Source organism: Crinia signifera, chromosome 19 (genome assembly GCF_055691185.1).
Source record: "Crinia signifera chromosome 19, ASM5569118v1, whole genome shotgun sequence".
Classification (NCBI taxonomy): domain Eukaryota; kingdom Metazoa; phylum Chordata; class Amphibia; order Anura; family Myobatrachidae; genus Crinia; species Crinia signifera.
In genome coordinates this window covers 134742933-134752852 of record NC_139226.1, presented here as the reverse complement: position 1 = coordinate 134752852, position 9920 = coordinate 134742933, and the positions used below count along the sequence as shown (strand labels likewise).

General features: G+C 42.5%; 2 pseudogenes; both read left to right on the top strand.

Moving 5' to 3' along the window:
• The first annotated feature begins 1178 nt into the window (after positions 1-1178).
• LOC146042367 (nicotinamide N-methyltransferase-like) lies at positions 1179-8231 on the top strand (annotated as a pseudogene).
• On the top strand, positions 6631-6749 carry LOC146044312 (5S ribosomal RNA; annotated as a pseudogene).
• Positions 8232-9920: the final 1689 nt, after the last annotated feature.

Below are 9920 nucleotides of genomic sequence, written 5' to 3'. Positions count from 1 at the left end.
CATGCTCAATGCCAGGGGTTTCAATGTTTCATGCTCTCCACCAGGGGTTGCATGCTGTCCGCCACGGGTTTCATGCTTTCTGCCAGAGCCCAGGGGTTGCATGTTCTCTGCCAGGGGTTGCATTCTCTGTGCCAGGGGTTGCATGCTGTATGCCAGGGCCTGCATGTTCTCTGCCAGGGTTTGCATGCTGTATGCCAGGGCCCAGGGGCTGTATGCTCTCTGCCAAGGGTTGCATGCTCTGCCAGTGCTTGCATGCAAATGCCAGATGAAGCCAGGCATCACTGACAGGACATGCTGGGATCTGTAGTTCCACAGGGGACCCTAGGAGATTCCACATCCTGACAGCATGTCAGGATGTGGAATCTCCTAGGGTCCCCTGTGGAACTACAGATCCCAGCATGTCCCATCTCTGTCTATAACCCCCCTAAGTGACCGGGCCATTACCTGCTGCAGGGCCTTTCCAGCAGCAGCAGCCGGTGCAACGGGTCCCCGGTCAGGGCCTCCCCGATTAGAGCTCCTCCGTGCAGCACAGCTCCTCCCTTAAGCTTCCTCCGCATCCCCCCTGGAGTGCTGGGTACAGGCTGCAATTTTTAAAGGTCCCGTGGATTGCTGCCTCCAGGCCGGGGACTCAAGTAGCTCTCATAGCCGCCGCTGACCTCTGGGAGTGGCCGCAGACGTGACCTGCCGATGCCAGAAATCCTCCAGTCTGCTGCCGCTCACCTGTCTGGGACCCCCGCTGTCAGCACAGCCTTCCGTGGACGGTACAGACCCCTTGGATCCCTCCTTCCACGACCCCCCACAGAGACTGCAGCCATTGGGGAAACCGGACGGCTGTCCGTGCCTCCACAGTGAGTGTCAGGTCATTTGTTATGGCGGTACGGGGTACCGGCACCATATGTTTTAGCGGTACGCCGTACCACCCCGTACCGCCATACTTGCACCACTGTTCTCCACCTTCCCTTCTCTTGCTTACCTGCTCCTCACTATTCTGTCTTTTTAGCCCAGAAATTCTTTCTGTATCTCCACCCCCTTAGGTCTAGTTTAAAGACTACTCCATCCTTCTAACCATCCTGCTTCCCAGCACTGCCATCCATGACTCCCAGCTTGCCGGTACTTTTTTACTTCACAGCTATTGAGGAAGGTATTATATACCACGAAACATACATCATGAATTCCCAATGCTGGGACACACATTATCTTTCTTTGCCGTTGATTCACTATAACTATATAGAATGTTACATTTTTTTATATGAGTCTTTCCCCACAGGCCAAATTAAAGGAGAAACTTTGATTGACATCAGTATGGGATCCTTCGTTCACCATCTTTTTGGTGTCTGTGAATATTTTAAAGAGATCACAATACTGAAACTATCAGAATCCTGCATTATGGAACTCAACAAATGGGTGGACACCCGCACTGGGGCGTTCGATTGGACTCATGCATCTAAGATCATTACCGAGCTGGCAGGTGTCAGGTAATATATGATTCTAATCATGTGAGAACATAAAGGATGAGTTGAAATGATGCTAATAACTTTGCATTAAAGAAAATAGTTACAGGTTTGTTGGAGATGATAGTAGTGCATATTTCCCATGTTGTGGCCATAATTCCTCCAGATTCTACAATTGTAATTGTGCATATACAGTTGTGTCATCATGAGGTCTACACTGTGCAATACACATATTAATCACTTGCCTGGCATAAATATATATATGAAATGTCCAAATTCAGGAATGTGTTACCTGACCAGGTCTTATTGTATATAATGGTGCTGCTTCACTGTCTTTAATGGAGGAAATCCATTCTGCCATGTGCAAGAATTCCTCTTGCTGTTGCAGCCCCTTGGGAGTAATGTTGTGGTGGTTCACTGCTAAAATCACTCCCAAAAGTATGGCCTAGAGAGCCTGGAACCGCACTTCTAACCTGCATCGGTATTTTGGTTGCCAGCATCCCGATTACTGGTATGCTACCCAGATTCCCCCTGTAGAACCCCGGGAACAGCTACTATTGTGGCCGAAGCCCCCCCCCCCCCCCAAGACCACGCCACTTTTGTGCACTATCTGTTTTAAAGATATGAAATGCAATTAGCAGTGATGCTAGGGGTCAACAGCCAGTATCTTGCCTAGCTTAGGTTAGGGTCAGGTGAGCTACATGATGTACGAATGCTACACGAATGAGGACATCTTCTGTCACAATTCAGAATAAGTGATCTGTCACAATTCAGAATAAGTGATCTGTCACAATTCAGAATATTGAAGAGAAAAAAGGAAAGTGTGTCACTGTGTGGTGCACAGGAGGTGAATTTCACATAAAATGTAACCTTTATTGATTTCTTTATAAAATGTTGCGAAATATTGACATAAAATATACACAAATTGACACGGACAAACGTATTAAAAAGGATACTTGATCCTTACACAGGGGTTCCCCCGCTGCACTATCTCCCTGAAATAAGTTGGTTCTTCTTAAACAGCACACGCTACTCAAAGTCTCTAAAACACATATATATATATATATATATATATATATATATATATATATATATGTGTATTTTGGCTGCAGCCTCCTCATGAACAATAATGATTTGTGGTTTATCATCAGTAGAGATTTAATGAGGGGTTTGCAGTGACGTGAGCAGGCACAATGGATTGGTACAATATCTGGCGGTGTGTACTGTTCCACAGCCCCAATTTGTGGGCGAGGGATGTGTACCGGTTCAGACTACTTCCCCGAGGCCCTGATAGAGAAAGCCTGTGTATTTCTGGACACACATCTTCGACAACATGTCACGGCATTGCCTTCCTACACCCAGGACACCGCGGATGTTTTGAAAAAATTAAATGATGTCTACCTAGAGGAAAATGAGATACTTGTCAGCATGGACGTGGAAGCATTATATACCTGCATCAGACATGATCTAGGCATGAAGGCGGTCAAATATTTTCTTGAAATGAACATCATCGGTGACTTTCAGTTATTTTTATTGGACCTACTAAAGTTTGTCCTTCACAAAAACTACTTCACCTTTAACAACCGCTACTACATCCAAGGGAGGGGCACGGCAATGGGGGCAGCATGTGCCCCCACGTATGCCAACCTCTTCCTTGGGTGGTGGGAGCGTGAGGTAGTATTTAATGAAGCCAATCATACTTATGACAATCATATAACAACATGGATGCGCTATATAGACGACGTCTTTATGATATGGCGAGGTGATGAACAACAACTTAAGGAATTTGTAAACCACCTGAACACCAATACTCTAAACCTCAAACTGACGTACACCTATGACCGCAACAGCATCTCATTTCTAGATCTCAAAATCTATAGAGGAACCCAAAACGCCATTGAAACAGAGCTCTTTCGAAAATCAACCGCCACGAACAGTCTCCTCCACCAAACAAGCGCGCATTTTCCACCTACAGTCGCAAATATACCAAAAGGAGAATTCTTAAGACTCCGGAGGAACTGTTCGAACGATGAAACCTTTAAATCCAACTGTAAAGACCTCACAATGAGACTTAAAGAAAGAGGCTACTCCAACCGATCTATCAAAAAAGCAGAAAAAATGGTGACTACTACGAACCGATCCAAAATTCTGTTTCAAGACAAAAGAGCCACTGTTAAACCAACGGACAACATTATTCGATTCGTTGGTAACTACTGCTCAGAATGGCGAGAAATTAAGACCATTGTACAAAATCACTGGCCCATTATTCTTAGTGACAGTGATCTCGCCACAAAAATAAGACCACAGGTAGACATGTGTTGGAGACGTGCACCAAGTTTAAAAGACCAACTGGTACACAGTCATTTCTCCAGTACAACATCCAAATCCTCACTTCTTAAAGGTACCCACCCATGTGGCGGCTGCAAAATCTGTCCGTACATCAATAAAACCACCACAATAAAAGACAAGTACAACAATACCATCATGATAAAAGAATTCTTCAACTGCAGAAGCAAAAATGTCATCTATTGCATAACCTGCCAATGTAACATGAAGTATATAGGCATGACCTCTAGGATGCTCAAATTGCGAGCCCTGGAACATTTAGGCAACATCCGCAATGCACCTGCTGATGTCACAAAAATGAAAAAATTGACCACTGTAGCCAGACACTTTCTCAAAGAACATGCTGGAAAACCGACAGGTTTTCAAATCCACGGCCTTGAACAAGTACAACTAGGCCTCCGGGGAGGGGATCTCAACCAAATGCTCCTGCAAAAAGAGAGTAAATGGATCTTCAACCTGGGCTCTCTGACCCCCAATGGTCTGAATGAGGACATAAAATATGGGGCTTTTCTAAAATAACGTGGACACTCTTAAATCACCACAATCTAAGTGAATATACTGAATTATACTGGTGCAAGACCAATCAATCTCGGGACCACTATCACTTAAACCCCTGCTATCTTATTAGCACACATCATCACTTTCCACAATAATTCCTTCATAATGACTTCACCAATCAAGGTTCAATATCGACCTTACTTTAACCCATCACAATACCCTTATTTCTCTCCACTATTATTTCCATTAAGGTAGAACTCACCTCCAATTCATCACCCTTAACTATGTGTGATCTTTCAACACTGTTAACTCGCTATTGCCACCGGCAATCGAGGTATAACATCCCGTGTTACCCCTATTATGTCACTATCACCTGTTTTTGCACCTTTTTATATTATATTTTGCAACCATTGTTCACCAGCACCAGTTTTTTCACTCCTCCCTCTTCTAATGGCATCAAATGCGCCCACCTCAATTCCCCCTTCACTTTTATTCGACAACCCCATGTAACAATAAGCACTACTGCCATAAATCGGCAATTCTTATGTAACTTAAACCACCAGTCCACGCACCTTCTCAAGTTAGGTCACCCTAGCCCCCCCAGCGACACTCATACAGACCGGGGCAAGTACTATCCAATTCCCAGGAATACAAAAATCCATGAAGACATCTTAAACATCATGATTATACCAGCGGCCATACAAGCATCAAATACAGCTAATGCCGCAACAATAATAACAATAAAAAAATTAAAAAAATCAAAAATAATAAAACAATAAAACACAAAAAATATTCAAAAAATTAAAAAGGAAAAAAATCAAAAAAGGTGAAAATAATGAAAATAAATAATTGTATATAAATCTCTTATTGGACTTGGGACAATCGACGGTTTGAAGATATGACAATTGGGAATGATACCCGATGCACTCCGTGATATCAAACCTTAATTTACTAGCACCAAATCAAAGCACAACAAACCCATGCTAGTAATCACGCAAGTAATCAACCACACACATTTGATTGGCCAAAATACCTGTCAATCATTACAGGAGAGAATTAAGTCAGGGCATGTGCCCTCATCCAAAATGGCACTGCAGGAAGAAGCCCCATAGGCGAAACACGTGTCCAGCAGTCAGTTTCCCGTCAGTCTCACTCCTCTGACACGCATCGGCAGCAACCTCATCACCACCGCCGCCTCATCCATCCCCGGACAGCCGGCCGGCGTCTTGGCACCTGACAACAGCGGGTCCAGCTCCCGCCACTCCGCATCAGCACAGGCAGTTCACAACGCAGACGGGCGGCACCCACCGCTCCGATTTCTGATCACCCCGGAATCGCGTGGTAAACTACCTATCCCCATCAGCCGCTAACACAGGCAGCGGCAGCAGGTACACGGACACATCCCCCACTGCTAATTTGGCAGTTGGGCTGTGCTCCCACCGTAGCGCTTTTCTTTACCTTATTCATTCAATTTCTTTCTTCAATTATTTGGGTTCATGCATACTTGTGCCTCAACCAGTTGGTAACACTAGTGTGACACTATAAACATCTGTGTCCACACCAGCCGTGTCAACCAGTATACACAGCGCTGATTGTCCATCTCTTAGTGTGACACAGCGCTGATTACTTCAATCCACAGTGTTACAAGTCAGCTCTATACCATCCAACTTGTAGCCAACGAGCAACTTTGTATTCGTATCCACTGTTGTATCCTAATTGATACAGCACTTTTTTTTTTCAGCAATTTAGCAACAGTGTGTCAAACAAAACAAAACCAAGCCAATGCACTTTCTGCCTTAATTATTGTTTCATCTGCCGGTAGCAAGTTAACTCAAAAGTTACTACACTGGATAATTGTCTTTCTAACACCCAGGAGCAATCAATTGACTAATTCACCAACTTCATACCCACAGATTGTCTCCCGGTGTCAACATCTCAGCCTGTGTCGATTATATGTTTTTCCCAATCATATAATAGAACAAACATCATCATTCTGCCCCACAGCAGTAATTACCTGTCTGGTGCTACAGGAGCCAAGTGTCACCCAGCATATTAAATCCACCATATATGATAATTTTTATATAATATTTCCAACCACACTTATACGGTTCCGAGAACCCTTGAATGTATTGTATAGACCATACCTGTGTCAGTCATACATTTGAGTAAGCACCTGTACTCTGCCGTGCAGCAGTGCATATAAAATAATTTTTTCTCCCCTTCCCCCTTTTTTCCTAGTCTGCCTTCCCCAATCCCATGGGTCACAAGTGATTCGCCATATCTATCTGTAGTCAAACAGTTATAATTGATTGAAGTGCACCAAATTAACCCACTATATTGCCACCATACCCCACTGGACTGCCCAAACCCTCCCCGAACTTGGAAGCCAAGCAGTGGAGGGCCAGGACAGTACCCAGGTGGGAGACCCCTGGGGAAGACCAGGTGTGGCAATACAAACACAAGGGAGGTGAATCGTTACTTCAAATCCATTTTCTGTGTATATGACTGCCAGAGAGAGTCCCTATATATTATATACAAATCATTTTTCTGAGGCCTTTACTGTTTGGTAAACCATTTGTGGTATACCCAGTGTGCAATCCCAGCACAAGATTTTATATTATTCTTATAGGGAACTGAATCATTTATCTGCCTATGATCACTGGTAAACCGTACCTTTGACCAATCAGTGCATGAATGATAAATTAACGTGTGATTCAATATTCCTTGATAATCACAATTCAAGGTTCACACTACATTCTAAATTATATTTTTTTCAAAAAATTCATTTTTTTCCCATCATAATGTGCCACTTATCTTAACAAAGAGTCTTTAATAAAAGTTACGTTTTAAAAAAAACTACCATTCACTGTATCTAAACTAAAAAAGGAGTGCGCCCACAAAGCGTTTTTTCTTTCTTTGTCAGTCTCTCTCTGACAAAAAAATCCCAGTGTATAAATACTTCCCCGAGTCAGTCAGGTGCAGCATATGGACTGTGTTTCCGATGCTGATCACCTGCCGCTCAGTGGGAGATCGTCAGCCGCGACCGCTATGCAGTGTTAAGCAGGGATCGTGGTGTACACGTATAACACCTCCGACATCTTGCCGCTAAGGGCACCAGATATCAGAGGGTGATAGGCGCCACACACCGCTGCTCTGTCAACACGGGCCCAGTGTCGACTGGCGTCCGTGGGTAGCGCTGCCGTTTTAAGCTAAACAGAAATCAAAATACATTCATGGGGGGAGGGGAGCAGGGGGGATGCACACACTGTGGGTACAATGGTCTGCGTACGCTTCGCAAACAAGCTTCTCAGGACCAGTTTAGAATAAGTGACATTCCTTACACATAAAGAACACCTAATAAGGCAGAAAACACTCTACTGCTTCACAAAAGTAATTGATACGTACAAGTAAGTCCCCCTGAGATGATTTCTTTTGTGGCAAAGGTATAAAAATTATGCAAGGATACTTGCATATATTGTGTTATTACAGTAATGTTTTTTTTTTTTTAGTGTTGAAGAACCATTAAAGGAAGAAAAGTTAAAGGAAACAATAACACGCATTGTGAAATGTGACTTCAGCAAAGAGAATGTCACGGATTCTGTGGTGTTACCACAAGCCGACTGTCTAGTGACTGCATGGCTACTGGATGTGGTTAGTCAGAACCAACAAGATTACATCAGAAACCTGAGGAAGATGTCAAAGCTGCTTAAACCTGGGGGATTCCTTATTGTAATTGGTACCATAAATGCCACATATTACACTGCTGGTAACCATAGACTACATGTATTTAATTATGATGAAAGTTTTGTGCGAAAGACCCTCACCGATGAAGGATTTGTAATTAGCTCCTGTGAGTTACTTGATAGAAAGGTAGAGAGTGATCTCACAGATTATAAACAAATGATGGTCCTTACAGCTGTCAAGGGGAATATATAGGATGTAGGTGGTGGCAATTGTCTGGATTCTAGTTAATCTTTAATTATAGCCCAGTTTTGTAACTTATAGGTACTTGACTACACAGTATTTTATATAGGTGATATTAAGTTCTGAACTAAGGCAGGGAATTACTGCAAATGAGTGTACTTGACCGGTGACCTTTTTTTGCGGGAGGAAGTCTTTTGAGGGATCGATGGAGCCCTACATATAGTTACTGCTTTAATACTGCCTTTTATGCCTCTGTGATTAGCTTTTTTCTTATACTTCCTTCCTGTAAATGCCACTTTATGCTAAACCTCTGCTACTGTATGTGCAACCCCTGCCGCAGCCTCATATATGGTTGGAATGGTTTCTCAATGGGTAGGTTGCAACGTATTTGATCTATCCTTATCAGTGGCAAACACAGGATTTTTAGAGGGGAGTTTCCAAATATAATCCAAAATCTCCCACTCTGCAGCGCATTGGAGTAAGTACAGGAGTCTGGGAGAGCGGTAACAGCCCCAAAAATTGGTCTTTTTATACACTGGATACTGTATGGAATACAGTCTTAATATGTAAAAGTACATATGGTCTATAGTATAGGCTGTATTAAACATATTTAGATAAGTGGTCAGGAAAAGGTTAAACATATAATAAATAAATACACAAACATATTAGTACCAGTACTGCACTGTCTAAGTTCACAATCTCCCACCTCATAGTAAGGCTCCTGTCTCTTTCTCCTGGCAGCTGCTCTCTTGTCCATTGCAATGTTTGAGGGCTCAGATCCACACATACAGTAAATGTGGTAGAAGAAGCTGGTACACTAGGCACATACAGCAGCTCTGCTCTGTCCTTTACACTGCATGGTCTGGTGGCAGCTCTATTGATCATATTATATACCAGCATTATTGTCAAAAATTTAAGGCACTTGCCAAGAGGAGGGGGGTTTCCAGGCAACCAGAATCCCCTCTGCGTTAGCTTATGCTTATAGAGCAAGGATAGCTGACCACCACCTTGGGGTGTACTAGCAGTGCAGGGTTTTGGCTGCCACACATGGTATACATGTGGATGGGATTGAAAATACATGGGCCTGACTGTTATATTAATACCCCATTGTAGATGTATAGGGGCCTGACTGTTATATTAGTACCCCACTTACAGGGTAATCCTATGTAGTGCATTCAAGATTGTTGCCTCACCTGATACCTTTCATGGGTGGAATTATATTTAGAATAATAATAATAATTATATTATTGTATCATCATTGTCAAATGCTTCTTATCAGTATAATGGTGAAATGAGTTTTAAAACATAACTTTTATATTAGATTACCTCTAAAAGAGCCTCTCAGATTCTGAAGTGAGGTACATGATTACATTTCTTAAAATCATATTAAATACAGTTGTGCTCATATCCTAGCAGAATTTTGAATTGAATTACTTCAAAATAGATAATATTTTCTCCACCGGCCGGTAGATTAAAACAATACAATACAAATAAAATTATAAAATATATAAAAATAGATACGAATTGACTGTACTCTTATTTAAATGCTAGCTTTCAACAGTTCCATTTTAATGGCAATATATCCTTAATTGATTTTGTTAGTAGAGCTGTAAACAATGGTAATTATGTAGCCAAGTTGTTATTAGTTGAATTAAATGGAAATAGATGTTAAATGTTCCTTTTTAAATGGCAACAATCCAA